This window comes from Pseudophryne corroboree, chromosome 3 (assembly GCF_028390025.1).
Source record: "Pseudophryne corroboree isolate aPseCor3 chromosome 3, aPseCor3.hap2, whole genome shotgun sequence".
Classification (NCBI taxonomy): domain Eukaryota; kingdom Metazoa; phylum Chordata; class Amphibia; order Anura; family Myobatrachidae; genus Pseudophryne; species Pseudophryne corroboree.
In genome coordinates, this window is record NC_086446.1 from 745,314,318 (window position 1) to 745,338,132 (window position 23,815).

Here is a 23,815-nt window from a genome sequence, read left to right on the forward strand (position 1 = left end):
GGATAAGCACATGAGGGAAGAGGGCCCTGCTCGTGAGAGCTTACATTCTAAAGGGGAGGGGTAGACAGACAGGGGTGACACAGATGGGGTACATAGAGAGCGTAGAACAGAGGGTTAGGAGGAGAGTTGGCTGGGTTTGGTGAAGAAGTGGGTCTTGAGAGCCCGTTTGAAGTTTTGTAGAGAGGTGGAGAGTCTGAGGGGGAGAGGTAGGGAATTCCAGAGAAGTGGTGCAGCAAGTGAAAAATCTTGAAGGTAGGAGTGGGAGGAAGTAATCAGAAGACAGGAGAGTTGGCGTGCATTAGCAGAGCGAAGAGGACGGGTGGGAGTGTAAAGGGAGATAAGGTCAGAGATGCAGATGGGAGAGGAGTGGGTGATGGCTTTGTAAGCGAGTGTGAGAAGCTTGAAATGGATTCTGAAAGGGAAGGGGAGCCAGTGAAGGTCTAGTAAGAGAGGAGAGGTGGACGTAGTGCGTTTGGTGAGGAAGATGAGCCGGGCAGCAGCATTGAGGATAGATTGGAGTGGAGAGAGGTATCTGTCAGGAATGCCAATCAGGAGCAGATTACAGTAGTCCAGTCTGGAGATGACCTGTGAGTGGATAAGAGTATTAGTAGCATCCTGGGTCAGAAAGGGTCTGATCCTGGAAATATTTTTTAGATGAAAATGGCAGGTTTGTGAGAGGTGCTGAATGTGTGGTTTGAAGGAGAGGGAGGAGTCAAGGATTACTCCAAGACAGCGCACTTGGGGCTAGAGGAGATAGTAGTGCCATCAATAGATAATGAGATTGTAGGAGATGAGGTTATGCGGGAGGGAGGGAAGATGATCAGCTCGGTCTTAGACATGTTAAGTTTAAGAAAGCGCTGGGACATCCAGGAAGTGGTAGCAGAGAGACAGTTGGAGATACGAGTGAGGAGAGCAGGTGAGAGGTCTGGAGAGGAAAGATAGATTTGGGTGTCATCAGCATAGAGATGATATTGGAAACCAAAAGAACTAATGAGCTTACCTAGTGAGGACGTATAGAGAGAGAAGAGAAGAGGACCAAGGACAGAACCTTGGGGTACCCCTACAGTTAGTGGAAATGAGGGGGAGGTGGAATCATGAGAGGAGACAGAGAAAGAACGGTCAGAAAGGTAGGAGGACAACCGAGAGAGGGCAGTGTCACGCAGACCAATGGAGTGAAGAATTTGCAGTAGGAGAGGATGGTCCACAGTGTCAAAAGCAGCAGAGAGATCAAGTAGAATAAGTATAGAGTAGTGTCCCTTAGATTTAGCAGCATGGAGGTCATTGCATACTTTTGTAAGGGCAGTTTCAGTGGAGTGGAGAGGACGGAAGCCAGACTGGAATGGGTCAAGCAGTGAGTGTGAGGAAAGAAAGGAAGTAAGGCGGTTGTTGACAATACGCTCAAGGAGTTTGGAGGCAAAAGGGAGGAGAGAGATGGGTCAGTAGTTGGAGAGCGTGTTTGAATCAAGGGTAGGTTTTTTAAGAATAGGAGAGATGAGTGCATGCTTGAAGGCAGAGGGGACAATGCCTGATGAGAGGGATAGATTGATAAGGTGGGAAAGATGGGAACAAGCAGAAGGAGAGAGGTAGCGGAGGAGGCGGTAGGGGATAGGATCAAGTGTGGAGGTGGTGAGGGGACAGGAACGAATGAGGGCCATGACTTCCTCTCCAGATGCATGGGAGAAAGATGTCAGAGTTGGTGGGAGGGATGGGGAGGGTTGGTAAGGGATGGGAGAAAGCTGGTTAGTGATGGTCTGGTGTGATGTGATGTCCTGACGTATGGAGTCAATTTTGGATGTGAAGTAAGTGGCAAAGTCAAGAGCAGAGAGTGAGGAAGGGAGACGAGGTGGAGGTGGGCAGAGGAGTGAGTTGAGAGTGGCAAAGAGGCGCCGGGGGGGTTGGAAGACTGGGAGGAGATGAGGTTCTTGAAGTATGACTGTTTAGCAAGAGAAAGGGCAGCACTGAAGTATGAGAGCATAAGTTTGAAATGGAGGAAGTCTGCCTTAGAGCGTGATTTCCTCCAGTGTCACTTAGCAGTACGTGAGCATTTTTGCAGATATCTGGTGCATTTGGTGTGCCAGGGTTGAGGGTTGTTGTGTTTAGAATGAACTTGTGTGTAGTTTCTCAGGCAATAGAAATACAGTACACACTGAAGTATTCCTAATACATAAAACAGAGAAGTTAAATGTAAAAGGAGGACTTTTCTGAACCAATAAATGATCCGACAGTGGAAAAACCCATACAGAATAAACTTTAAATAAAAAAAAAATACAAAAAAATGGGATAATTAATTTAGTATTATGATTTATTGACCCTTATGCTTTGGAGTGTATAGTGCCCTGCTGGGCTACTTTTTATATTAAGGGGTCTATTTATTAACATTATTTTTACTAAAATAATGTGAAAAGGGGGGTTTTCTGTTTTTTTCACATTATTTCACATTATTTTCACATTATTTTAGTATTACCTGAATGTATTAAAGGGCATTTGGTGCAGGTTTCATGAAAAACTGCTCCAAACCCTTTAATTCACTTTTTTTTTAGTAACCCACATCGCAATCCCCATACTTATAATGCGAAATGGCCCTCATTCCGAGTTGTTCGCTCGCTAGCCGCTTTTCGCAGCAGTACACACGCTAAGCCGCCGCCCTCTGGGAGTGTATCTTAGCTTAGCAGAATTGCGAACGAAGTATTCGCAATATTGCGAAAAGACTTCTCTGTGCAGTTTCTGAGTAGCTCGAGACTTACTCTTCCAGTGCGAACAGTTCAGTGTTTGTCGTTCCTGGTTTGACGTCAGAAACACCCCCAGCGTTCGCCCAGACACTCCCCCGTTTCTTCAGCCACTCCCGCGTTTTTCCCAGAAACGGCAGCATTTTTTCACACACTCCCATAAAACGGCCAGTTTCCGCCCAGAAACACCCACTTCCTGTCAATCACACTACGATCACCAGAACGAAGAAAAAACCTCGTAATGCCGTGAGTAAAATACCAAACTTCTTAGCAAATATACTTGGCGCAGTCGCAGTGTGAACATTGCGCATGCGCAATTAGCGGAAAATCGCTGCGATGCGAAGAAAATTACCGAGCGAACAACTCGGAATGAGGGCCAATGTGAGGTGGCCAAATTTACTAAAAAAAAAAAATACAGCTGTGTGCCCTGTGATAATCTCACCTGCTCAGACTGGCGAGATCACAGGGCAGCACTGCGATAGGGAGGCATTTTCCCAGATTTCTCTGCCCCACACAAGCTGATCACAGTGTAAAAAAAAAGTAAAAAAACATACTCACCTGTCCAGGGAGCCGGTGTCCGCTGCTCCGCTCAGCGCTGCCGGGCATTTGGTCCCCCATATGCTGCGCTGTGACCCTGGTGCAGTAAAGTGACGCTGCAAAATGGCAGCGCGCTTTACAGCACTGGGGGTCACAGCGCAGGAGAAGGACCCGGTGCCCTGCAGCCTCCTCAAGCAGCGCGGACCGGCTCCCTGGACAGGCGAGTATATTGATCTTCTGGGGGGAATCCGCGGTGCGCGGGGGTAGTCGCAACGAGGGGGGGCGACCGGGCGGCAGCGGTGATGGCTGTGGTGGCGTATGCGCAGCAGGACATCGGGGTATGTTTTACGAAAAATATCCCAATGATGCTGCGAAGAGGCATCGCAGGACAGAGCTTGACCGCAAACTCTGTTCTTGCATGCGATAATTGATACATCCCTGCGATGTAATCAATTATCGCAGTGCGAGTTTGGGCGATTTTATCACCTCTCATCCGCATCCTGGATGCGGATGATGATAAATAGGCCCCTTAGTCTCCCTTACACTACCAAAAGTGACTTGGCTGAATGTTATACAGTAGGTCATTCCCTGTCTAAACTTGATCCCACCTACTTTATTTCTTGCATTCACATAGATATTTGAATGTCTCAAGTTTTATGATAGAGTGGAGTGAGATGAAGTACCAACCAATCAGCTCCTGTCATTTTTCAAACATAGGGGTCTATTTACTAAGCCATGGGTGGAGATAAAGTATCAGCCAATCAGCTCCTAAGTGCCATTTTTCAAACCCAGCCTGTGACGTCAGTTAGGAGCTGATTGGCTGGTACTTTATCTCCATCCACTTTATCTCTGTTCAAGGCTTAGTAAATAGACCCCATAGACCCCGTAGCCTGTAACTTGACAGTTAGGAGCTGGTTGGTTGGTTCTTTAGCTCTCCCCAAATTAGCTCTCCCCAAGCTTTGATAAATCTCCCCCAATATACTTTATTACTTACAGATTGAGGACATTGGGGATAATTCAGACTTGATCACAGTTCTGCGTTTTCGCACAGCCTGCGTTCAGATCTAAACTGCGTATGCACCGCAATGTGCAGGCGTGATGAACTGCAGCAACGGGGATCGCCGATCAGCGACGGGATGGTGCGATAAATCCTATCGCACGTGCCTTCGCAAGGATATTGACAGGAAGAGGGCGTTTGTGGGTGGCAACTGCCCGTTTCCAGGGAGTGTCCGGATCAACGCAGGCGTGTCAAAGCGTTTGAAGGGAGGGTGTCTGACGTCAGCTCCGGCCTCGATCAGCAAGAAGCAATCGCAGCAGGTGAGTAAGTCCTGGGCTGAGCAGAGACTGCACAAAATCAGTTTGTACAGCTCTGCTACACATGCGATCGCACACTTGCACAGCGTATTCACCCTCCCCCTGTAGGCGGCGACTATCTGATCGCAGGGCAGCGAAAACGCAGCCCAGAGATCAGGTCTGAATTATCCCCATTATCTGAGTAACAGTTTTTTCCATTTTTTTTCTAAAAAGCATGCTGATAGTTGTAGTTCAATAATAGCAATAAGAACACCATAGTGTGCGACTGTGCGTACCTCTTAATGTTGAAATCTCTTGTTAGTATTGCAATTCCCTATAAATCATGTGTGCCTTATCCCCAGAGTTACCTACTCTCATAGAAGTCACGGGAGACTCCCATTTTATGGGTAGTCCCCTGCACCCCCGAAAGAGAGTGTACTCCTCCCGCATCAAACCCGCTCCCTAGTGAAGCGGGTAGGATAGCGAGAAAATGCTGAAAACTACAGGGTCCATATGGAGGGCGGTGGGGGCTAGAATTATGCAAATTAGCCCTGCCCCTTTCTCGAAGGACCTGTGATTCTCGGGATCTACCGTGACTGGGGCGGGGTCTAATTATGTAGACACAGTTAGGGCCATGGTGGGCAGAGGTGTAGCTAGGCGCCATGGTGCCCGGAGCAAGGGTATGTTTTGGCGCCCCCCCCTCCCCTGTAATGAATTGGGGGCCTAGGCAACATGTGGTGGTATGTTACATATGAAAAGAAACAATAATTAAAAATCCTAAATTGGTGACAGGGCTGGTTCTAGACCTTGCGGAGCTTAGGGCGAAAGTTTCCTTCTGGTGCCCCTCCAGTGGCGTAACTAGAAATTTTCCTCCCCCAAGCCAAAAAATTCTCTGGCGCCCCCCCCCCCCCCCCCTACCATAATTGTCACTAGCAAAGCGATGAATCTGCGCGCGCCGAAGGCGCGTGCGCCGCAAAAAGGTGCGTGGCCTTGCTGAAATGGGCGTGGCTTTGCATAAAGGAGCGTGGCATTGCAGGGAAAGACTACCTTATACCCCAGTTTTGCAACCTGCACGCTGAGACGTTAGCCACCACAGGAAAGAAAAATAATCCTGATTCATGCCCCTTACATTATTTGTCATTTTTCCTCCTTATAGTAATGCCCAGTATACATTATGCCACATACTGCAATGGCCCTTAGACATTATGCCACACACCATAATGCCCCCGACACATTATGAAACACACCGTAATGCCTGTGACACATTATGACAGGAATTGCAATGCCCGTTATACATTATGCTACACACTGCAATGCCCCTGATACATTATAGCACATACAATGTCTGTGACACATTATGACACACACTGCAATGTCCGTGATACATTATACCACATACCACAATGCCCGTGATATAGTATACCACACACCGTAATGCCTGTGACATGTACCGCAATGCCCGTTATACCCTATGCCACACACCACAATGCCCGTTATACATTATGCCACACACTGCAATGCCCCTGAGACATTATACCACATACCCCAATGCCCGTGATATAATATACCACACACCGTAATGCCTGTGACACGTACCGCAATGCCCGTGAATCCCAGGATCACCCCCAGCAATGTAAAACTGTTCTAAACCAGTGCCTGCGTGTCCCAGTCGCCGGCCACGTGTAGCAGGAGTTCCATACTGTTTGTGTGTGCAGTGCAAGGCATGTGCAGCACATGCATTGCACTGCACTGCACACACAAACAGTATGGAACTGAACTCCTGCTCCGCGTGGCCGGCGACTGCATATTACACACAGACCGACTGACTAGCGTAAATAAATCAGTCTGTATTTGTTTAGCAGTGAGACCCCGGCGGGTACCCCCCCTGACAGCCTCCGCACCAGCCACCAACCAGGCATCTCTGACTAACTAAAACACGCCAAGTGCGGGCAACGACGGGCCGGTCGGCGGGAATGTATTCCCAGGACAGGCGGCCCGCGGCAGCAGCAGACTGCAGCTCAGAATCAGATGATCCTCAGCTCGGATCAGGTTACAACTTACAGTCACTCACCAAGCAGGCGGCGATGTCTTCCCAGGCGGCGGGTCTCGTGGGACGGACCAGACTAGGCCGCAGCGCAGCTCACCCTGCCCAGTGTCACTGTGCCCTGACTGACAAAGCCTGCGGAGCGGCGCGCACACTCACCAAGAGGGAGGCAGGCAATGTAAGTTGCGGCAGGACTCAGAGGACGAGGACCCGGTCCCTGCACAAACAGCCTCCGCCTCCGTCTCCACTGTGCCAGACAAGTCTCTCCTCCTCGGTCTCCGTGGTGAGTCCGTGCCTTGCCACGTACCGGGGCGGGGGGCATACACACCTAACCTGTCCCTCCCTCAGTCACATTGTCATACACAAAGCTGTCTGCCACTCACCTAAAGCTCCACCCTCACCTCGGTCTAATTGGCTGGCCAATCTATCTGTCAGCCAGGCTGCCAGAGCCAGACCAAGCTGCTTGTCAATCAATGTGGCGGCGCCCCCAAGCCACGGCGGGGTCTGCGGGGGCAGTAGTTACGCCAGTGAATGTTTAAAATAGGGCCAGTGTGTGCCGAAGGCTTGAGTGAGACAAATAAAGAGGGTGAGCAAAGCTCCGGCATGTTCCAGCTGTCAGCGTCTCCTGCCCTGTTCCCTTCCTAGTCTCCAAGTCAGTGTGCGCCCCTCTGCTTCTCCTCCTCCTGCTCTGCAGCTGCCAGTACAGTGGCCTGCGGGAAGGGGGAGTGGCAAGCAGCAGTGTGCCCTCTAAATTTTTTCGGCACCCGGAGCCACCCTCGCTACACCCCTGATGGTGGGGACCAAACCCATGACCTCAGTGCTGTGAGGCAGTAATGCTAACCATTACACCATCCGTGCTGCCCACATGTATATGCTCCACCACATGTAGTTCGTACTTGTTCCTGAATGTTGTGTGTCATTCGCATCGTAGCCGCATACAAAGTCGCTTACAGTGTACCAGGCCAATTAGATTAGTACTTTCATCACATAGGAATTGGTATAAAGTGGAATGCGAGGCGCGAGGCTTGGCGCGGCTCGCTCATATTGAAACTTTTTTTATTTATTTTTTATACCCCGATTAGCGACTAAATTGCACAAATATGTAAATGAAATGCCAGTGCCATTAGTCAGGGTTCACGTGCATTGTACGTTTGTGACATTAGTGATGCGAATAAGATGCATACTTTAAAAAAAATAGCCTTTGGCGAGATGCATGGCGCTTGGTCTGTTGTGTGCCGAACGCCACTGTCTGGCGCAATTTGACCATGACACCAATTCCATTGGTGCAGCAGCTTGTGGAAGGCCATCTGTATGCAGTGTCTGACACACCATTCAGCACGATGGGCGATACAGTCATGTCTAACAGCAAGATTCTGGGTAAGTGCTCTGGTACTTTTATTGCACTATTGACCCGTTTTCTGGAGAGCCTGTTTTCCCTTCATTAGGTCTATGAGAAGGCCGAGGTCAGTAAACCGCATGGCTTGTTTTGTCATTGCTACACTAATAAATGTATCTTACTAAATAGTGTGGCACATTTGTATGCGCAGACACACAGCTGTACGTGAGATGTTGGCGGATGCCTTAGTATCGCTCGCTAGTGTTGTCTGTTCTCCTCCTTTATGATTACAGAGATGTCTAAACCCTGTCCAGTTGTTTAATATTGGTTTATGAAATATGCTTTTCACTGGCCCAATGCCTGCAAAATAGTGTTTGCCCGGCAATCTGTGGGACTGTGTGAGAGAGTAAAGCATACTGTGTTTCTTTTTATAGAGAGAAGCATTTAGATTGTAGCCTGTCACAGGGGACAGGAAATCTCCATCCTACGACGGATCCCTGACCGCTTCCCTTCCCCTAAACGGCTGGCAACACACCTCCGTTTTCACAAATGGAGGCCATCGCTGCCCCCACCCAGCTCCCCCATTCACGTGCGCCCAGAACATCAGTACTTTGAGCATGATAGCGCACAAACAATCGCACCTTAATGACCCCTAATGTGTGATCCGGCTAGCAGGTTCTTGTGTGTGTAAATCCCCTCAGAGTGGCCCAGCGAGTCAATAAGCTGAACCTTAACTCTGCTGGCTAGTATTGCTGTAGGTGTATAACCAGAGAGATACCTCTCTCCACGGCAGATGGTCATTTTATGTTTTATAACTGTGCCCTAGTTAATTTACACCACATAGTATTGCTCTAGACCATTTTATGCCAAATAATAGTGTCCTAGTTCTTTCATTTTATGCTACAATGTAGTGTTCAATATTCACATCATGCTACTCAGTGCCCCCCAGGTCACATTATGCCACACAGTGTCCTTAGGTAACATTATCCCACACAGTTTACATTATGGCACAGTCCACAGTTCACATTATGACATACAGTGCTCCCTGTTCACATTATGCCACACAGCGGGGGTCATTCTGAGTTGTTCGCTCGTTATTTTTTTCTCGCAATGGAGCGATTAGTCGCTAATGCGCATGCGCAATGTCCGCAGTGCGACTGCGCCAAGTAAATTTGCTATGCTGTTAGGTATTTTACTCACGGCATTACGAGTTTTTTTCTTCGTTCTGGTGATCGTAATGTGATTGACAGGAAGTGGGTGTTTCTGGGCGGAAACAGGCCGTTTTATGGGTGTGTGCGAAAAAACGCTACCGTTTCTGGGAAAAACGCGGGAGTGGCTGGAGAAACGGAGGAGTGTCTGGGCGAACGCTGGGTGTGTTTGTGACGTCAAACCAGGAACGACAAGCACTGAACTGATCGCAGATGCCGAGTAAGTGTGGAGCTACTCAGAAACTGCTAAGAAGGGTCTATTCGCTATTTTGCTAATCTTTCGTTCGCAATTTTGATAAGCTAAGATTCACTCCCAGTAGGCGGTGGCTTAGCGTGTGCAAAGCTGCTAAAAGCAGCTTGCGAGCGAACAACTCGGAATGACCCCCCGTGTCCTTAGGTCACATTATCCCACACGGGTTTACATTATGTCACAGTCCACATTATGACATACAGTGCTCCCTGTTCACATTATGCCACACAGTGCCCATAGGTCACATTATGTCACACAGTGACCCCAGGTCACATTATTTCACACAGTGCCCCAGGACACATTGTGCCACACTGTGCCTCCAGGTCACATTTTGCCACATAGTGCCCACAGGTCACATTGTGCCACACTTAGCCCCCAGGTCACATTATGTCACACAGTGCCCCCAGATCACAATTATGCCACACTGTGCCCCCAGGACACATTATGCCACACTGTGCCCCCAGGTCACATTATGCCACACATTGCCCCCAGTTCACATTATGCATACAGTGCTCCCATCATGCTACTCAGTACCCACAGATCACATTATGCCACACAGTGTCCTTAATCACATTATGCCACACGGGTTTACATTATGTCACAGTCCACAGTTCACATTATGACATACAGTGCTCCCTGTTCACATTATGCCACACAGTGCCCCTAGGTCACATTATGTCACACAGTGACCCCAGGTCAGACTATGTCACACAGTGACCCCAGGTCACATGTCACACAGTGACCCCAGGCTACACTCTGTCACACAGTGCCCCAGGACACATTGTGCCACACTGTGCCCCCAGGTCACATTATGCCACATAGTGCCCACAGGTCACATTGTGCAACACTTTGCCCCCAGGTCACATTATGTCACACAGTGCCCCCAGGTCACATTATGCCACACATTGCCCCCAGTTCACATTATGCACACAGTGCTCCCAGTTCACATTAAGCTACAGTGTCTCCAATTCACATTATACTACATTGTAGTTCCTCATTTTATAATATGCCACATTGTAATGGCCCTAGTTTATATTATGCCACATTGTAGTGCCCCCAATTCACATGCCACATTATAGCATTCCAGCAGTTCACATTACATCACTCAGTGCCTCTATTCAAACTATGCCACACAGTGCCTCAGTTTACATCATGCCACATAATGCCCCACTTCACATAGGCAGACTCCTGCTTACTGTGTTTCTCGACCTTTTTGCAGTTTTCTTTTCCCCTCTATACTCTGCACAATGAATCTCCTGCATGTGATGCAGTGTATTGAATACACATAATCATTCAATGGTGAGTGAGTTGCAAACGGATTTGCAGCTGGCCGGCGTTTGCAAAGGTTTTTGTCTGGCGTAGGCAGACTTGCATGGGGCGGACTTTCACTCTGTCTGGGCGACGACTATCCGATCACAAACCTCTGCAAATTTGCAAAGAAGCGATCAGGTTTGAATTATGCCCTTAGTCTGAACCGTGGGGCAATACAGCCGGTCTGTGTCCCACAGGTACCTGCTTTCAGAGCAATCCTCCACAAAGCTTCAGTATGTTGCTGACACTGCATAACTACAGTAGTTACAAAATCCTCAGTGGTCATTGTACGTGAGTGAGGGGAGGGCGCAGACTGGTTACAAGGAGTGTCCTGCCCTGCCTTTAGCCTGTCTGGCTTAATACATAGTAATGATAGAAAAAGAAATAAATGAAAACCCGCACAAACCACAATTAATGGATGTCATACAAGTAGACATTGTATTTCATTAATCCCTTTCTCGGCGAAGCTCCACTGCTTTTCAGATGAAACTGCTTAGTTGCATTTGACAGTAATGGCTCTTATATCGGAGGCCTGCAAATAAAATATTTATCAGACCATCAATATTACACTCGCAAGTGCATTGTGCTGTTATTTATGTAGTGCGGTATGATTTTCACGCATTAACTGGAAGCAGGAGGCATCACGGCCCCCCATACTTATTTGGGGAATAAACTGTAGTTCCCCTGATAGATAAGTACACTTGGCTTGTAAAAAAAAAAAAAATGTAAAAAAATATTTAAACATCATTTTGTCAACATTTTGTATGAAAAAAAAATATTTTCTTAAATAATGTGGGTTTTTTTACATCTTCTTTCCAGCTATTGCTATCTCAGGGCAAAAAATTGGTACTGGAGTGTTACATTTAACCTTACAATCCTGTTAGATAAGGAGACTCATTTTATACGGTAAAAACACCCATTTATCACTAGAGATAGGCTTTTCTATGATTGACAAATAGAGCCCATAGTGTTGTAACTGATGGTGATGGTATGATAACAAGACTTATACTGCGTGATTGATGACAAACAACACATGGTATGCAACAAAATCAATGACGCATTAAATGTCTCCCTAGGAATTGTGGTTTGAAAAATACATATCCTTTCCCCCTTGACCCTGTTAGCGAGACAGGCAGCTATTTCTGTCTTGTTAGAACTCATCAGTGCAATATATGGACCAGTGGCTACTGCTGTGAATGGATTGTCAGTACACGTGTCCATGTATTATTTTACTCTCATAGCACTAAATAGGCCGATTTGGCACCCCCTGTCTGTGCAGCATGCAGGCATGCTGCTTTTTCACATTTTGGGTGGTACACATCCATGATGAGGCCACTCCCATTACAGTTTAATTATACATCATATCGGAGGTTTTTGGCATAAAAGTGGCCAATATTATGAGACTGCCCACCAATCACAGTATACACCCCCGGCAACGAGTATTACCCCTGGCAATGAGCATTACACATTTCCTGGGAATGAGCATGACACCCAGAGCCAGTGCATGAAACCCTTGGCAACAAGCATTACACACCCCTGGGAACGAACATGACATCTAGAGCCAGAGCATGAAACCCCTGGCAATGAGCATGGAACCCCTGGAAACGAGCATGGAACCTAGAGCTTGAAACCCCTGGCAACAAGCAGGTAATTTAAAAGTAATTAGAAGCCTTACTGTAGGGCATAATGTATCACGGGAATTGCAGTGTGCGGTATGATATTGTGCAAGGGGCATTACTGTGTGTGTAGGGCTTATTTCTTTCCTGTGGTGTTCGAGGTCTGTTGGTGCAGGATTACACAGGGTTGTAAGCTAGTCTTTTCCTGCGAGGACACTTCCACTTAAGCAAGACCACACCCATTTTAATGATGCCACACCCCTCGCCAGGAGCACATGGTGCCGAAAGTGCGTGCATTTGGGAGGGGGGAGCGTATTTGTGAATGTCTATTGTGGGTGGGGGGGAGGGGGGGGGGCATTTTTTTTACTGTTTGTACTGGTAGCCATATTGTCTAGTAGCAGCCCTGCGGAATATATTCAATATTATGTGTATGTATACACTATATGCACATCTGAAGGCTTGAGACGCCTTCATTCTGGATTGGCACCCCTCCCACCACCTCTGAGGCTTTTAAATAGAGACCTGGCATTTGGTATTGGGTGTATGAGGACACACCTTTACGTATCTTTTGTTAGATATATGGACGTTAATAGGTTAGCAATCCTCTATAGGCAGGTTATTACACTAATTACCTGCAAGTTACTAGTAGAAGTGGAAAGGTGATACTGTAAAGGTTAATATGGTCATTTTCCTCAGGAAGAGTGCTCCATTTATAGACTTCTTTAGAAGCAAATTTTCGCTGGGATCAATATTCAGTTGTTTTTTTTTTGTGCTGCTTAATTAGATTCTTAAGATACAATATTTTTCACCTGGCAGCATGAGGTATAAGGTAATGTGCGCTGTACGGGTTACAGGAAGATTTGTGCGCCTTGTGTTCTGCTACCAAATTAGTTGTAAACCTGTCAATCATGGGATTTTGTTTTTCTTTTCATGCCCTCGTATAATTTTTTTTTATTTAGGAGCGAGATACTTTTATTTTTTTTCCTTCCAATTTTCAGTTCTGTGAAAAATCAATATTACAGTGCATATAAATGAGGAATAAGAGACTTCTGCCGTCCTCATCATAATGGTTCCCTAAGTGCGTAATATCTATTTGTTTAGCATCGAAAGTTTATGGAAAACAATTTGCTTATTTTTTTTAATTAATTTTTTTAACAACTTCATGACCAAACGATTTTTAATACTTAATAGTCAATTTATGCATTTTTAGCTTTAGCCACAGTACAGTATGTGCTTGATTACTTGAGAATGATGTTGCCTCTGCAAGTGACTGTTACATTTTGTATCTATTTATAGTGGGGCTCGGCGGATCATCCCTTTCAGAGTAGCATGGATACTTGTGTTTGCATTTATTTTTATTTTTCAAAGGTACAAGATCAATTGTATCTGCTGCTGTAGTGGGTTTCAAATGAATTGAGGGGGGTGGGGTGTTCCACCCAGAGCCGGCCTTAGGCATAGGCAAACTAGGCAAATGCCTAGGGCATTTGGTATGCTTAGTGGCACCAGCAGCTTCTGATGATTAAAATGATATGCGGCATGCCTATAATTCTGTGTGTGACTGCGGCTGTATCTGCATACAAAATGCTACGTTGCTGTGTATTCCTGGAAATCACTGTAATGTAGCATTTCGTAAGCAGATACAGCTGCAGTCGCACACAGAATATAGGCATGCTGCATATCAATTTAATCAGCAGAAGCTGCTTGTGCATCCTAGCCACATAGTAATGCAGATAAGATGCATTTTCCTAAACAAAAGGCGCCTGACGTTAGCAGAGCTGCCAGCTGACTCATGCCAGGCATCTCCTGCAGAACTAGCGGCGGTGCTAGGGGGCACCAGCCAAAATCTTGCCTAGGGCATCATATTGGTTAGGGCCGGCTCTGGTTCCACCTCTACTCCTACTGGATTGATCATTAATGGACTCCAATTAATAGAGCTTCCAAGTGCAAGGTGCAAAGACGCATCGCTCGAGAAAATAGGATTTTAGTTCCTACCGGTAAATCCTTTTCTCTTAGTCCGTAGAGGATGCTGGGGACTCCAAAAGGACCAAGGGGTATAGACGGATCCGCAGGAGCCTGGGCACACTATAAAGACTTAAACTGGGTGTGAACTGGCTCCTCCCTCTATGCCCCTCCTCCAGACCTCAGTTAGAAAACTGTGCCCAGGAGAGATGGACATTTCGAGGAAAGAATTTATTGTTATAAACACGGTGAGTGTCATACCAGCTCACACCTCAAACATACCGTAGAACGTGGCATTCAGTAGAATACCAGCCAACGGCATGAACAAAACACAGCCACATGCTGAGAGAATATGTAACACAAACCGTGTGTCCACATAAGCAAAAATAAGACCCCGCATGCCATGGCATGAACAACGGTAGCAACCGCCTGACAGAGAAGACACACCACCAGGGTGTAACCAAAAGCAATAACTGCAGACACAGTACGCACTGGGACGGGCGCCCAGCATCCTCTACGGACTAAGAGAAAAGGATTTACCGGTAGGTACTAAAATCCTATTTTCTCATACGTCCTAGAGTATGCTGGGGACTCCAAAAGGACCATGGGGTTTATACCAAAGCTCCAAAACGGGCGGGAGAGTACGGACGACTCTGCAGCACCGAATGAGCAAACAAAAGGTCCCCAAAAATCAGGGTATCAAACTTGTAGAGCATAGCAAAAGCGTTTGATCCTGACCAAGAATCCGCTCGGCAAAGTTGAACCGCCGAGACTCCTCGGGCATCCGCCCAAGAAAAGCACATCTTCCCAAAAGAATGGACCTCCACCGACTTCGGTGACGGCAATCCAGCCGTAGAACGAACATGCCAAACCGCATCACAGATTCTGCGTGTAACAGACTGCATAACGCAGTCTCCCAAACCATGCTGGGAACATACCAGACAAACATAGCCTCTGTTTCTCCAAACTGAGCCAAATTGGCGACCTACATACTCAAAACCCTGGCTAGATCGAGGGAATTTGAATCAGCTAATGCCTAAGTGACCACCGGCATCAAAATAGGCCGATTTCTGCGAAACACAGAAACCACTCTTGGTAGAACTACCAACCGAGTACTCAATTCCGCTCTATCCACCTGAAAGATCAAACAAGGCTCTTGTGAGACAAAACCACCACTTCCGACACCCGCCTTGCGGACGTCAAAGCCAATAGCATGACCACTTTCCAAGAGAGAAATTTTGTAAAGAAGCTTATTAGGCTTGCATCCACACCGGCTTGTAAAGTATGGATAAGCACGACCTAGCTGAAAGTCTTCCATAGGAGCCTTCCTGGATACACACCGAGACACATAATTACTCCAACTACAGTGGTAACGCTTTGCCGTTAGTTCTTTCCTAGCCTGAAGAATTGAGGAAACGACTTCACTGGGAACACCCGTTCGGCTTAGGATATGGCATTCAACCGCTCCGCCGTCAGACGCAGCCGCGGTAAGTCATGATACACGCCCTGATCTTGTTGTAACATTACCTCACTTAGAGGAAGAGGGCAGTAATCTTCTATGAGTAAACCATGGAAAACTGGATAGCCAACCCTCGCTGGCTAGACCGGATTCAAGAGGATCACCGGAACCTTTGATCATCTTACGCTTACCACCGTCAGAAAAGTGAAAACGGAGAGGCCACATAGACCGACTAAAAACACCCACGGTGTCACGAGGATGTCCACTGCTATATCTTGAGTGTCCCTTGACCTGGAACAATCTCCCTGAGGCCTCTCGTTGAGGCGAGATGCCAACCTGTCCAATTGCGACACTCCTCAAAGACTTGTCACGTCTGGGAAAGCTTCTCGATGATGACTGAATTTTTCCCGGCTGGATATCGCGTCAGCAGAGGAAATCTATTTCTCCGTCGTTTACCTCCGGAACGAAGACTGCTAATAAAGCGTTTATCAGACTTCCCACTCAACTGCAAACTGTGTATCTTCCGCCATTGCCGCTTTGCTCCTTGTTCCGCCATAGCGGCTTACTTACGCCACTGCTGACAAGTCGTCTGGCAGAACTAACACGGGCAGAACACAAAGAACACGTTAGTCGAAAATAGCTCGAAATTCAAGAAAGCTTATAGCAGACAAGTATCCCAACTTGACCTTATCCTCTGGAAATACGTCCCTTGCAAAGGACTGCTCCCCAGCTTCGGAGATCTGTATGCACGGACACCAGGATCTAAACCTGGATCCCGAACCTTCATTCCTCTAGAAGGAGAGAACCGAGTAGACACCACAGGAGCGATGTCCTGGCCGTTAGGATTATATTCCGGTGCATGCGCAGGTGAGACCCGGACCCCATTTCCAACTGGTCCCTTGAAAACCACTCTGGAATTAGACCTGCTCACCGAAAAAGGCCTCTTAGGCCGCACCCATCTGTTTTATTAACGGAACATATTGATGAGGTGTCACAGCAAAGCCGATCCAACTCTGGATCCTCAGACCTCTTTCCACAGGAAACACACCGAACCTTAACCGGTCAGTTTCTACTCTGAAACCCACTTTCGACCTCTACGTCGTTGGGAACAACAGCCAATCCCTGTGTCGAAGAACAGTCAGAGAGAAACAACGATTTGCACCCTTATACAGGGACAACCAGACAATGTCCTGAACCTGATGCACCTCTGTATGGCGTCGCGTACTACCTCCCCTTTCCAGAGGGGAACGGCAAGATCTATTAGAAAAAACAGTAAGGGGAAACAACCGTAACTCAGAATGTCCCCCTTTGGATTCTATAAATAACTCACAGGTCCTAGTCTATTCCTGGACTAACTGAAAATTAGTAGACAAGTGGTCACCGGAGTGGGGACCAGCCAGATAGACTCAGCGACAAGTGGTGGATGTAGTGGAAACAGAAAATGACATCCACTTCTGCGAACCTAACAAGGCTGCAGAACACTTACCTTTTCACCTTCCCCTGTCTGCACAGAAAAGGAAAAAAGAACGGTATCGAACCGGATAAAACGACTGCATCCCACAAAAGAATGCGTCACCAACCGTTGTGAAGGAGGCTAACTCACGAAGTTAGACTTACCAGTGGTATCCGCCGAGATTGACTGAAGAGAGGTCACACCAAACAGCTGTATACCTCCCTCCAGTATCACTCGGAGACATTCTCAGCATTTTTCCGGTCACACCTCCTGTTGCCACGTGGTAGCCTGCTGTAATGTTATAAGGTAGAATCAACATCAGCAAGCTTACCCACTCTGGGTAGGGTAATTCTATCGGATGCCTACCCGAATACAACACTCCCTCATGTGCATACAGTGCAAATAAGGTCAAAGCATAGAAATAAAATTTCACTTAGCTGCCTGTGTATGATCCTTTGCGACCGGGCTCTGCGTCGACCAGGAGTTGACTGTCATAAAGTTTTTTCCGCGTCAGGAAGAGAATAATATTCGGACTCCTTGAGAGGATCGAAAACCAACTCGTCACGGCCAATCTAGAGCTTAATCAACAGAGCAACCAGCACATGATAAGAATACCATTATTTCAGCATTAATTGACATACATCCTGCAATACACAATAAAACACATATATCCTAATCATGCATATATAAACCTATATCTACATATATATACATATAGATATAACCTATACGCAAGTGGATTGTCCCGACCTGTCAGGTCCCTAGTGATGGTAATGTGTTGTGAATGTGTATGATCATGTACTGACACGACCTCGATGTGGATCTACCAGGAACGCTATGGTCGACAGAAACTTAGTAAATGTCGACAGCAAGGAATAGTAAGCGGGCAAAAAATAATAATAAACTTGGAACCCCGAGGGGTCTGAGGGAAGCATACAAATACAAATTTGATAAGACTCCCCCCACATATACCTATAAATATACATATATATACAGGTACAAGGCAATAACAGCCTGATAATTTTTTAACAAGGAAATACCGTTGATGCCGACAGGGCATCCACAAACTACTGTGACTTCCCTAACATGTTAACTGTTTTAAGCACACAAACACCAACTTGCTAATACTTAATTTTCCGAATCAAGTACCGCCATGCGTAGGCACAGCCGACCGTTATCCCCACAACAGCTCGTGACGAAGCCCTCACACCCGTCGACATATGTCGACTAACCGATAGTGGGTAAACAAACAGGGAAACAGTGAATTTATGTATTACAACAACAAGGATTATGCATCCATTATCAAACATAGGGGCAGATGTATTAACCTGGAGAAGGCATAAGGAAGTGATAAACCAGTGATATGTGCAAGGTGATAAAGGCACCAGCCAATCAGCTCCAATATGTAAATTAACAGTTAGGATCTGATTGGCTGGTGCCTTTATCATCTTGCATATATCACTGGTTTATCACTTCCTTATGCCTTCTCCGGGTTAATAGTAATACATCTGCCCCATAATGCTATATGACACCCATATAGCATTAAAAACACTGTGCCCCCCCTCCATCTTACTATACAGCAAGTCCTGGCAGGGATCTGAGGAAAATGGCGCTGACTCCGTTGTGAGGACTAAGCTCCGCCTCTTCCCAGCGCGCTCTCGCCCCTTATCTGAAATATACAGTCTGGACATGTATATAGGGGGTAATTCCAAGTTGATCGCAGCAGGAAATTTTTTAGCAGTTGGGCAAAACCATGTGCACTGCAGGGGAGGCAGATATAACATGTGCAGAGAGAGTTAGATTTGGGTGGGGTGTGTTCAATCTGCAATCTAAATTGCAGTGTAAAAATAAAGCAGCGAGTATTTACCCTGGCCTGCACAGAAACAAAATAACCCACCCAAATCTAACTCTCTCTGCACATGTTACATCTGCCTCCCCTGCAGTGCACATGGTTTTGCCCAACTGCTAACAAATTTCCTGCTGCGATCAACTTGGAATTACCCCCATAGTGTAAATACACTATATATCATTGAAAACTGCCGTTCAGGGCGCCCCCCCTGCGCCCTGCCCCCAAGTAAAACGTTGGTGTGTGGGAGCATCGGCGCGGCGCGCGACCGCCTCTATGAGTGGCGGTATCGCGTGCAGCACCGGGGACTAATAGCTACACACTATATATGCAGCCCAGGGCGCCCCTCCCGGCGCCCTGCACCCATGGAGCCGGCGGCGGGGGAGAAATGGCGCGCAGTGCGCTACAACATGCTGGCGGGGGTCCGCGACACGGAAGCCCCGGCACCGCCAGTTTAACCTTTTACAGCCCCACAATTAACTGTAATATGCTGCCCAGGGCTCCCCCCCCCAGCGCCCTGCACCCGTGGGAGCCGGCGGCGGGGAAAAAATGGCGCGTAGTGCGCTACAACATGCTGGCGGGGGTCCAGGACACGGAGCCCCGGCACCGCCAGTTTAACCTTTTACAGCCCCACAATTAACTGTAATATGCTGCCCAGGGCGCTCCCCCCCCCAGCGCCCTGCACCTGTGGGAGCCAGCGGCGGGGAAAAAATGGTGCGTAGTGCGCTACAACATGCTGGCGGCGGTCCGGGACACGGAGCCGCCAGGGTGACCTCTCACAGCCCAGAAACCCCGAACTGTAATATGCTGCCCAGGGCGCTCCCCCCCCCCCCAGCGCCCTGCACCCTGTGAGTGCCATTGGTGTGTGGGAGCATGGATCGCAGCGCGACCGCTGTACCTCCGTTACTGAAGTCTTCTGCCGTCACTGAAGTCTTCTGTTCTTCTAATACTCACCCGGCTTCTTTCTTCTGGCTTCTGTGAGGGGGGTGACGGCGTGGCTCCGGGAACAAGCAGCTAGGCGCACCAAGTGATCGAACCCTCTGGAGCTAATGGTGTCCAGTAGCCGAGAAGCAGAGCCTTTAAACTAAGAAGAAGTAGGTCTGCTTCTCTCCCCTCACTCCCACGCTGCAGGGAGCCAGCAGGTCTGCCTGAAAATAAAAAACCTAACATAAAGTCTTTTAGAGAAACTCAGTAGAGCTTCCCTAGTGTGTGACCCATCACTCCTGGGCACAAAGTCTAACGGAGGTCTGGAGGAGGAGCATAGAGGGAGGAGCCAGTTCACACCCAGTTTAAGTCTTTATAGTGTGCCCAGGCTCCTGCGGATCCGTCTATACCCCTTGGTCCTTTTAAAGTCCCCAGCATCCTCTAGGACGTATGAGAAAATAATTTTACCAATATTTACCAACCACAGAAAATAGGAGACGGCTCCTAAAATGTTGCCTTCCTACTAATGGACCTGTCTCTTTTCCTTCACTGTAGAGACCTCATGTACATATGGGATGCATCCAATATCCTGGCTGTCGGGATGCTGACGCTCAGCTTACTGGCGCCGGGGTCCCGACCGCCGGGATACTGACACCTCTTCTCCCACTTGGGGTGTCCACGACACCCCTGGAGGGAGAATATCGCACGCCACCCTGCCCGCAGTGTGGTGAGCGCAGCAGTCGGGATTCTGACCGGTGGGATGACTGGCAACGATATATCGACACCAACCCCATGTACATCTCTCTAGTTTTTCAATAATAGTAAATTAAATTTATACTATGTACCTTTTTCCAGCCCCCTTAAGCATATGGGTGAAGTTACCGTTGGTGGCAGTGGTCCAGCGATAAAGTATATCTCAGCAATACATAATGACAGGTGTACTTTACCAGGTCAGCACCATACCTGCCGAATTTTTGTTTCTGAGAAGCCCAGAGAGGGGATGCTGCTGACTACTATAGGGGTCTCCCTACATACTTAGGTCCTGCCCCCATCACGTGTCAATGCTGCGATCTGGGGTCTGTGTGGAAGGGGTAGGGCTAAAATACACAATTCGTCGTGTTGAAGCAAATTTACTCATTGCAGCACCAGCTCAGTGCTACACAATGGGGACCTGGGTGGTATCTGGAAACTGGTCTACTCTAACAGTAATCAGGGAGACCACCCCAAATTTTGCGTGTCTGCTAGCTATTTGGGAAGAGTAGGCACATATTACCCATGGTATGCATTCAGCATCCCGGCAGCCGTAGTTCCGACACCGAAATCCCAACAGCTGCCAGAATACCGACACCAACATCCCGAGATCATGATCCCGACGACGATATCCCAATAGTCAGGATACCGAGGGTAAGAATGCACTGCCGCTGCAGGTTTAGCATGTGGGAGGGGTAGTTAGGTTTAGGCACACTCAGGGCTGCCACCAGAAATTGTGGGGCCCAAGACTGAAAAAACAGGCAGAGCTCTGATTGGCTCATGGGCGGCGCTGAATTGAAGACACAGAGGGGCAGGAGAGGCGCAGGGCTGCGCTCTCCTCCTCTCACATCAGCAGGAGCGGGGGTGAGCACCAGAGGGAGGGGGGAGGGACGGGGAGCCGCGGTCCGTGGGTACGGCGGCGGCAGATGCCGCTGGGTATATCCATGGGTGGCTGTGTATGCAGCCCGGGCCCTCCACTCTGTCAGAGTGGCCGGGCCCGGGACAACTGTACACAGGGCACCCCCTTGATGGCGGCCCTGGGCACACTACGCGGGGGGTTACGGTACCGGGTGGGGGAGGTTAGGGTTAGGCTGCGGAGAGGGGTGGGGGTTAGGGTAAGGCACCACCAGGGATGTGTTAGGGTTAGGTACTAAGGGGGGAGGTTAGGGTTAGGCTGCAGAGTGGGAGGGGTAGGGGTAGGGGAGGGAGGTTAGGGTACCCTCCGAACCCTTGTCGGCATTGCCACGATTGAGATGCCGGTGTCAGTATACTGAACGCGGCATCCCGACCGCTGGCTTTTCACACTGAACCCTTACCCAACTCAAGTAAGCAGGGCAACCTCGGACCCTAGTATGTCCCTGCCCCCCACCCCTCCTCCCCACATACACAGTGTTGCACGCACAGCCTCAGTAATAGCCAGCACTTGCTGTTGAGATTGACCAGGCGTATAACTGTTAGTATACAATGCAAACGTGGCAAAATAAAACAAAACACATAAATTGCTTTCCTCTGAGATTTGTTAGCGCACTGTATACTTCTAAACTGTAAAACGTAAGAGGCCTGGTGACTCACCCTATCCAAATGTGCGTGACAACTTGCCACCGCCGCCTGTCCTATGAGGAGAGAGATGAGCTGTATTTTGCACGCTGCTTGTTTGTATTCTTCTTTAAGAACTGAAACCATAAAAAAAGACATTGCGGATAGGTAGCCAGTACAGCTCATAAATTATTTATTCTCCAAGAACCTGATTGCATTTAAAGTACCTAATGCTCTGCTTCTAAACACTATTGCAGAACATTCTGTAATTATCCTCTATCAGTAAGCGCAATAAAAAGTTTTATTCAGATAATGTTGTTTTTTTTTCTTTACATCAAAGATGTCTGTATTCATAAGAACATACTGTACTCTGAATATTCTACACCTCTGTAACAGCGGGGCTTCATATACTAGGGGGGGTTGAGCTAATGAAGGCCAACTAAGGCATTGTACATATGTGTCCTCATACATCTAGCCTCAATACGCCACGCAGCGTGAGACGCATTGCACGAATGAGTCGCTAGGTCCCGTGTAACTCTGCTAGCGATGTGCGCCATTTTTTTTTATTTATGAAAATGCATCTTAGTCGCCAGGGCCATCTTAATGTATAAGCACACTGAGCAGTTACCCAGAATTCTAGCAGGGGCTGGTGGTGGTCACACCATTCTCTACCTGTCTCCCAGCCTGCAGCCAGCATGCTGATTGGAGGATGGCTGGAGGTATCCACCAATCAGAGGGCTGACATTTCACTCTATGGAAGCATTAGGAAAAATGTGGCGGGAACGCAGGAGGGGAATGTTAAATCTTCCCAGTTAGTCTCAATGTGACGCAACTAAGACGCATCGGGAGGCTGTGCTGATTCATTTGATGTATGACACTTGTATATCTGTGTGTGACTGAGTCTGTATACAAAGCAGTGGCGTAACTAGTGAGTGGTGTGCCCAGGTGCAAAAATATAAATTGGGCCCCCCTCCTCCACCCCAAATCAAGTTCACACACAGCAGTGGGTGACAGGGAGAGGCAGAGGGTGACAGTGGAAGGCATGGGGAGGCAGAGGGTCACAGTGGAAGGCAAATGGTGACGAGGAGAGACAGTGGGTGACCAGGGTACAAGTACAATGTCCTGCGTGGTGTGGAGAACAGGGGGCATGTACCTTTGTGTAGACAGGAACACAGCGGCTATTGCTTTGTCTGTAACAGGGGCTCCCGCCTCTTGTACTTTCCTCAGTTTGGCAGTCTGTCAGGCAGACTTTGACAGTGCCAGTTATATCGGGTGTGAGCTGCCTTTAATGCACAGACAGCGGTGAATCAGAAATAATGTACAGCTGTCTGTTAATTACAAGCAGTATGTGTCTGTGATCATCAGCGCTGATAGGTGGCAGGTCTCCTCTGTCAGTCCGGCACACACAAGGACAGCCCTGCCTCCCTAAGGTAAGGGGCAGGTCCCTCAGGCAGTGGGGCACACTCTGCTCTCTGCACTAGACCATTCATCCGACATTGCTCAAAATAGTCTGCAGGGGGTCCAAGGGATAACTCATTGCCCGGTCTGGACAGCCGTGGCCCCTTAG

General features: G+C 48.1%; 1 protein-coding gene across 5 annotated transcripts in view; it reads left to right on the forward strand.

The window, feature by feature from the left end:
• Positions 1 to 23,815, forward strand: part of CRTAC1 (cartilage acidic protein 1) — a 1,057,458-nt gene that overhangs the window by 465,183 nt on the left and 568,460 nt on the right. The gene's annotated exons all lie outside the window — the stretch shown is intronic.